The sequence below is a fragment of the Arachis duranensis genome, chromosome 1, assembly GCF_000817695.3.
Source record: "Arachis duranensis cultivar V14167 chromosome 1, aradu.V14167.gnm2.J7QH, whole genome shotgun sequence".
Taxonomy (NCBI): Eukaryota; Viridiplantae; Streptophyta; class Magnoliopsida; order Fabales; family Fabaceae; genus Arachis; species Arachis duranensis.
Genome location: NC_029772.3, coordinates 47,118,739 through 47,126,910, shown reverse-complemented (window position 1 = coordinate 47,126,910; position 8,172 = coordinate 47,118,739).

The following is an 8,172-nucleotide window of genomic DNA, read 5'->3' as shown; positions in this document are numbered from 1 at the left end:
TATACCAACTTGTGTATGGGAAGGCCTGTCATCTACCCGTAGAACTGGAACATAAAGACTATTGGGCAACCAGATTCCTAAACATGGATGCTAAGTTAGCTGGTGAAAAAAGATTGCTCCAGCTAAATGAGCTAGAGGAGTTCAGACTCAGTGCCTTTGAAAATGCAAAAATTTATAAGGAAAAGGCAAAGAAGTGGCATGACAAAAAGTTGTCATCCAGAGTCTTTGAGCCAGGACAAAAAGTTCTGCTCTTCAACTCTAGGCTCAGACTATTCCCAGAAAAACTTAAATCCCGATGGAGGGGTCCGTATGTGATTACAGGAGTGTCACCATATAGATATGTTGAGCTTCAAGATATTGATTCTGATAAAAAGTTCATTGTTAATGGACAGAGGATCAAACATTATCTTGAAAGCAATTTTGAGCAAGAATGCTCAAAACTGAGGCTTGAATGAAGCACAGTAAAGGTCCAGCTAAAGACAATAAAGAAGCGCTTGCTGGGAGGCAACCCAGCTATTAGCAGGTGATTTATTTTACTTAATAGAATATCGACATACATTCTTCAAGGTTGATCATCAAAATTGAAGGAATTCATAGAGTTAAAGACGGATTCAGTGCAAAAAGTAGAGAAAAGGAGTTTGCTGGCAAGAAAACGCCAATAAAGGGTACTCTGGGCGTTAAACGACAGTAAAGGTACCATTTTGGGCGTTAAACGCCAGAATGGGTACCATTCTGGGCGTTTAATGCCAAGATTGCAACATCCTGGGTGTTTAGCAAAACACCCAGTGATGAAGGGGTTTCTGGCATTTAACGCCAGCCAGGGTACCTGGCTGGGCGTTAAACGCCCATAATGGCCAATATTTGGGTGTTAAACGCCAGAATGGATACCATTCTGGGTGTTTAACGCCAGAAAGGTAGGGGACAGAGATTTTGTTTTCCACTTCAAATTTTTTCAAACTTTCTTGTTTTGATCCATAATTTTCTGCATAAACACATTACAAACTTTCATCATTCACCTTCAAATTTCAAAAATTAAACAATTTTCTAAATCATTCTTCAAATCTCTTTCAAATCCTTTCCAAATATCCTTCAAAAACTCAAATATCTTCTTAAATTCTTTCCATATCTTCTCAAATCTCCTTCAAAATTTTCGAAATCAATCCCCCTCCCTTATAAATACACGTTCGGCCATCCCCCTCTCCCCACCATTCGAATTTGCTCTCCTCCTCTCTCTCTCCTTTCCTTTCTTTTGCTTGAGGGCAAGCAAACCTCTATGTTTGGTATGCTTTTCCGTGATCACTAAGCCAAGATTTATCAAGATCATGGCTCCTAAAGGAAAACAAACCAATTCAAAAGGCAAGAAAGAGAATAATCCAAAGAATCTTTGGAGTCAAGAGAAGTTCTTAACCAAAGAACATGCAGACCATTACCACAAAATAATGGGTCTGAGGTCAGTGATCCTGGAAGTCAGATTCGATATGAAAGAAGATGAATATCCGGAGATCCAAGAGCAAATTCGAAACAGAGGATGGGAAGTTCTAACCAACCCTGAGACAAAGGTTGGAAGAAACATGGTTCAGGAATTCTACTCAAATCTGTGGCTGACAGATAAGCAGAGAATGACTGGAACTGCTTTTCACACCTACAGAACCATGGTCAGAGGGAGAATTATTTACTTCCATCTGGACAAAATAAGAGAGGTCTTCAAATTGCCTCAACTACAAGATGATCCTGAATCCTTTAATAGGAGAATGGTGAGAGTAGATAAAGGGGTTGGATCAAGTTCTAGAAGACATATGCCTCCCTGGAACTAAGTGGAAAACCAATTCAAAAGGTGTCCCAAACCAACTCAAGAGGGGAGATCTCAAACCAATTGCAAGAGGTTGGCTTGACTTCATTGGGCGTTCTATATTGCCCACTAGCAACCGTTCTGAGGTCAGGGTCAAGAGAGCAGTGATGATTCATTGCATTATGCTGGGAAAAGAAGTGGAGATTCATCATCTGATTGCTTGTGAGATTTACACAATTGCAAACAAGAACTCCATTGAAGCCAAACTGGCTTACCCAAGCTTAATCTCTCTGCTATGCAAAGATGCCGGGGTGAGGATGGGAGTAGATGAATTCATCCCAATTGAATATCCAATCACCAAGAAGTCAATGGAAGGACAAATGCAAGATAACTCTATCAAGAGGAGGGCGCAGGAATTCCTCTCTGAACTTCCTGAAATTGACTACTGGGCTAGCCTAGAAGCATCTGTTGCCAAGCTGCAAGAAACTATGGAACAAATTAAGGAAGAACAGCAGAATCAAAACTGCATGCTCTTTAAATTGCTGAAGAAACAAGAGAAGCAGTGGCGTGAGCTACAGGAGCTGAAGCGCCAGAAGCTCTCCCTTGAAGGGTCAAATACCCCACAAGTTGAGGTAGCATCCACTTCTCAAAATCAAGGTTGTTGAGTCCTAACTCTGTGATAACCTCTATCATTAGGAGTCTATTTTAGAGTCATTTAAATTTTTGTTTTTTTATTACTATTAGTCTTATCTTATATTGATTTTTGAGTCTTGTTCTTAATTCATGATTAATAAAATTTAAGGTTCATGTCTTAAAGGTATGAATGTCCTATGAATCCATCACCTCTTTTAAATGAAAAATGTTTTAATCACAAAAGAACAAGAAGTATAGGATTTCAAATTCATCTCTGAAACTAATTGAATTAGTTTGATGTGGTGACAATACTTTTTGATTTCTGAATGAATGCTTGAATAGTGCATATGTCTTTCGAATTTGTTGATTAAAGAATGTTAAAATTGTTGGCTCTTGAAAGAATGATGGAAAAAGAGAAATGTTATTGAGGATCTGAAAAATCATCAGATTGATTCTTGAAGCAAGAAAAAGCAGTGAATTCAAAAAAAAAAGAGAAGAGAGAGAGCAAGCAGAAAAAGCCAATAGCCCTTTAAACAAAAAGGCAAGGGTAAAAATAAAAATTGATCCAAGGCAAAAAGAGCATGTTTAAGAACCCTGGACACCTCTAATTGGGGACTCTAGCAAAGCTGAGTCACAATCTGAAAAGGTTTAGCCAGTTATGTGTTTGTGGCATGTATGTATCCGGTGGTAATACTGGAAGACAGAATGCTTTGGGCCGCAGCCAAGACTCATAAAGTAGTTGTGTTCAAGAATCATCATACTTAACTAGGAGAATCAATAACACTATCTGAATTCTGAGTTCCTATAGTTGCCAATCATTCTAAACGGCAAAGGATAAAGTGAGATGCCAAAACTGTTCAGAGGCAAAAAATTACTAGTCCCGCTCATCTAACTGGAGCTAAGTTTCATTGATATTTTGGAGTCTATAGTATGTTCTCTTCTTTTCATCCTATTTGATTTTCAGTTGCTTGGGGACAAGCAACAATTTAAGTTTGGTGTTGTGATGAGCGGATAATTTATACGCTTTTTGGCACTGTTTTTAGTATGTTTTTAGTACATTTTAGTTAGTTTTTAGTATGTTTTTATGAGTTTTTATTTAAAATTCACTTTTCTGGGCTTTACTATGAGTTTGTGTGTTTTTCTGTGATTTCAGGTAATTTCTGGCTGAAATTGAGGGACCTTAGCAAAAATCTGATTCAGAGGCTGAAAAAGAACTGCAGATGCTGTTGGATTTTGACCTCCATGCACTCGAAGTTGATTTTCTGGAGCTACAGAAGCCCAATTGGTGCGCTCTCAATTGCGTTGGAAAGTAGACATCTTGGGCTTTCCAGCAATTTATAATAGTCCATACTTTGCCCGAGATTTGATGGCCCAAACCGGTGTTGCAAATCAGCTTCAGAATTCCCGACGTTTAACGCCGGAACTGGCACAAAAGATGGAGTTAAACGCCCAAACTGGCACAAAAGCTGGCGTTTAACTCCAGGAAAAGTCTCTACACATGAAAGCTTCAATGCTCAGCCCAAGCACACATCAAGCGGACCCCGAAAGTGGATTTTCACGTCATTTACTCATTTCTGTATACCCTAGGTTACTAGTTCACTATAAATAGGATCTTTTGACATTGTATCTTTACCTCATGACACTTTACACGTTTCATACTGTACTTTCTATGGCATGATTCTCTAAACCCCATGGTTGGGGGTGAGGAGCTCTGCTGTGTCTTGATGGATTAATGCAATTACTACTGTTTTTCATTCAATCACGCTTGCTTCCATTCTAAGATATCACTTGTTCCTCAATTTGATGAATGTAATGATCCGTGACACTCATCATCATTCTCACCCATGAACGTGTGCCTGATAACCACCTCCATTCTACTTTAGATTGAGTGAATATCTCTTGGGTTCTTTAACCAGAATCTTCGTGGTATAAGCTAGAATGAATTGGCGGCCATTCTTGAGAATCCGGAAGGTCTAAACCTTGTCTGTGGTATTCTGAGTAGGATTCAGGGATTGAATGACTGTGACGAGCTTCAAACTCGCGATTGTGGGGCATTAGTGACAAACGCAAAAGAATCACTGGATTCTATTCCGACATGATCGAGAACCGACAGATGATTAGCCGTGCTGTGACAGAGCGCGTTGAACATTTTCACTGAGAGGATGGGAGGTAGCCATTGACAACGGTGAAACCCTACATACAGCTTGCCATGGAAGGAGCCTTGTGTGCATGAAAAAGAAGACAGTAGGAAAGCAGAGATTCAGAAGATAGAGCATTTCCAAAACCTCAACCTGTTTTCCATTACTGCAAAACAAGTATTTATTTCATGTTCTTTTACTTTTTACAATTAAATCTGAGAATTATTGATATCCTGACTAGGAGTTACAAGATAACCATAGCTTGCTTCAAACCGACAATCTCCGTGGGATCGACCTTACTTACGTAAGGTATTACTTGGATGACCTAGTGCACTTGCTGGTTAGTTGTGCGGAATTGCAAAAGTGTGATTGTGATTTCGTGCACCAAGAATGGCAATAGGAGAACCTCCAAACTCCAAGACACTAGACATTCAATTCCTAGTGGTTGACTGTGCTAGCCCCTACAATATTATTTTGGGATGTCCATCCCTGAACTCCTTTGGAGGCATTGTTTCTACCATTCATTTGTGTGTCAAGTTTTCCCTGCAGGATAACAAAATAGCAACAGTCCATGCCGACCACAAGGAGGCCAGACAATGCTACAATGCAAGCATAAAGAAGGTCGAGAAGGAAGCCATCCCGAGGATTAATTCGGTGTACAACTCGGAGCATATCCCACGCCTGACCGAGATGGATCCTAGAGACGACCACAGTCGTCCTTCTCTAATGGACGATCTCGAAAAGGTAGAATTATATACAGATAACCAGTATACTAACATTGGATCAGCGTTTGTTGCAGAGACAAAGGAACATCTGAGGAGCATCTTGAAAGCTAATGCCGACCTATTTGCTTGGACCCCAGCTGACATGCCAGGGATTGATCCAAACTTTATCTGCCGCAAACTAGCAGTCAACTCCAATGCCCGACCTGTACGACAGAAAAAACGCAATTTGGGAACTGAAAGGAGAAGTGCAGCAGCAATAGAAATGCAGAAACTACTCGATGCAGGTTTTATAAGAGAAGTCCGATTTTCTTCATGGCTGGCAAACGTGGTCATGGTCAAAATAAATTTAGGGAAATGGCGAATGTGCATGGATTTCACAGATTTAAACAAGGCTTGCCCAAAGGACTCGTATCCATTGCCGAACATTGACAGACTTGTAGATGACACCTCAGGTTACAAAGTGCTAAGCTTTATGGACCCCTACTCTGGATACAATCAAATCCAGATGCACCCAAATGAAGAGGACAAGACAACATTCATAACCGACCAAGGTAACTTTTATTATAAAGTAATGCCTTTTGGACTAAAAATACAGGTGCCACTTATTAGAGGCTAATGGACAAAATATTCAAAAAACAAATCGGAAGAAACATTGAAATATATGTTGATGACATGGTCGTCAAATCTAGTTCAGAAGAACAACACGAGTCCGACTTAAAGGAGGTCTTCCAACAACTCTGAATGCACAACATGAGATTAAATCCATACAAATGCGCATTTGGAGTAAAACAAGGAAAATTCCTTGGATTTCTGTTAACAAACCGAGGTATAGAAGCCAATCCGGATAAATGTCAAGCAATCCTAAACATGCAATCACCAAGGACGATCAAAGAAGTACAACGATTAACAGGATGCCTAGCCGCCTTATCAAGATTCTTACCGGCTGCAGCAACAAGGTCCTACCATTTTTTCAAGACCATGAAAAAGTCAGACAAGTTCGCCTGAACAGACAAATGTGAGAAAGCATTCACCAAATTCAAACAGATATTGGGACCACCACCCATACTGTAGAAACCGGAGCAAGGTAAACCATTGTCACTATTTCTTTCAATTTCAGCTAACATTATCAGCTCTGTCTTGGTAACAGAAATAGGGAAGGAGCAACATCCAGTATATTTTGTAAGCAAAGTCTTGTAGAATGCCGAAACAAGATACCCATTGATTGAAAAGCTGGCATTTGGCCTAGTAGTTATTACCCGGCGTCGGAGGCATTATTTTCAGACACACCCAATCATAGTTCAGGCGGGTCACCCTCTGCGACAAATACTATCCAAACCAGACTTAGCAGGGTGACTAACAAAATGGGCAATTTAGCTCTCTGAATTTGACATCTCCTACCAATCGAGGGGGTCGCCCAAAGCCCAGGCATTAGCCGATTTCGTCTCTGAATTCACAGACAAAGATGAACTCATCAAATCCTAGGAGCTGTACGGGGATGGAGCATCGAATGAGAATGGATGCGGAGTAGGAATTCTGCTGAAGGACGGCAATGGAGTCCACGCCGAATAATCAATCAGGTTCCTCTTCGAAACAACTAACAACCAGGCCAAATATGAGGCCCTACTAGCAGGCTTGAGATTAGCCAAGGAAGCAGAAATCTCAGCCCTAAAGGTACACTGTGACTCACTACTCATGGTGCAACAGGTAGAGGCCAATTCCAGGTACGCGACCCGCTCTTGGAAAAATATTTGACTTCGGTCAAGGAATTAATGAAATATTTTCAACATTTTGAAATTTTACATATACCTAGAGAACAAAATAGCAGGGCAGATATCTTATCCAAGTTAGCCACACATAGAATAATAGAACAAACAGACAAACTACACCATATTACTTTAACAGAATCAAGTGTAGAAACAAAGTCGGTGTTGAGTGTGACACAGGCAGAAGATTGGTGAAGGATGTACATTCGCTATTTACAAAGCGGAGAAATACCAGAAGGTGAAAGTCCGAGGACATTCAAATACAAAGCTAGCCAATATACTTTATTAGGATTGGATTTGTACAGACGAGGCATCTCCCGACCCCTCCTGAAATGTCTCGGCCAAGTAGAAGCCGAAGCAATGGTAAACGAATTGCACGGCAGAATTTACGGACACCACACTGGAAGTAGAAGTTTGGCCACAAAAATACTGCAAGCTGGCAATTACTGGCCGATGTTAAGGAAAGACTGCAGACATAAGGTACAAAGCTGTGACGCCTGTCAAAGATGCGCGCCGCTCATCCCCAACCCAGCCGAGCTCTTACACACATCAAACATCAACTGGCCATTCCATAAATGGGGAATGGATATACTCGGACCATTCCCAATCTCAATGGGGCAGGTAAAGTTCCTCTTAGTTGCTGTTGACTATTTCACAAAATGGATAGAGGCTCAGCCATTAGCAAAGATCACAGCCAAAAAGGTACAAAATTTTATTTGGAAGTCTATCATATGTAGATTCGGATTACCCAGAGAAATTGTATCTGACAATGGTAGGCAGTTTACGGACAAAAAGGTAGCATCATATTTAACAAATTTGCATATTAAGCATCACTTCTCCTTTGTCGAGCACCCATGAACTAACGGGTTTGCGGAAGCAGCTAACAAAGTTATCTTGCAGGCATTAAAAAAGAAACTAACAGACGCTGAGGTATTGTGGAGTTACAACACAACACCACACACAACAACAAAAGAGAGCCCATTCCGACTAGTATATGGTGCAGACTGTATGATACCCATAGAGGTTAGTCGAGGATCAACACGGACCGAGTATTTCAACGAGCAAGATAACTCGGAGGTAAGAGCAGCCGAGCTCGACCTCATACACGAGGACCGCGAACTTAC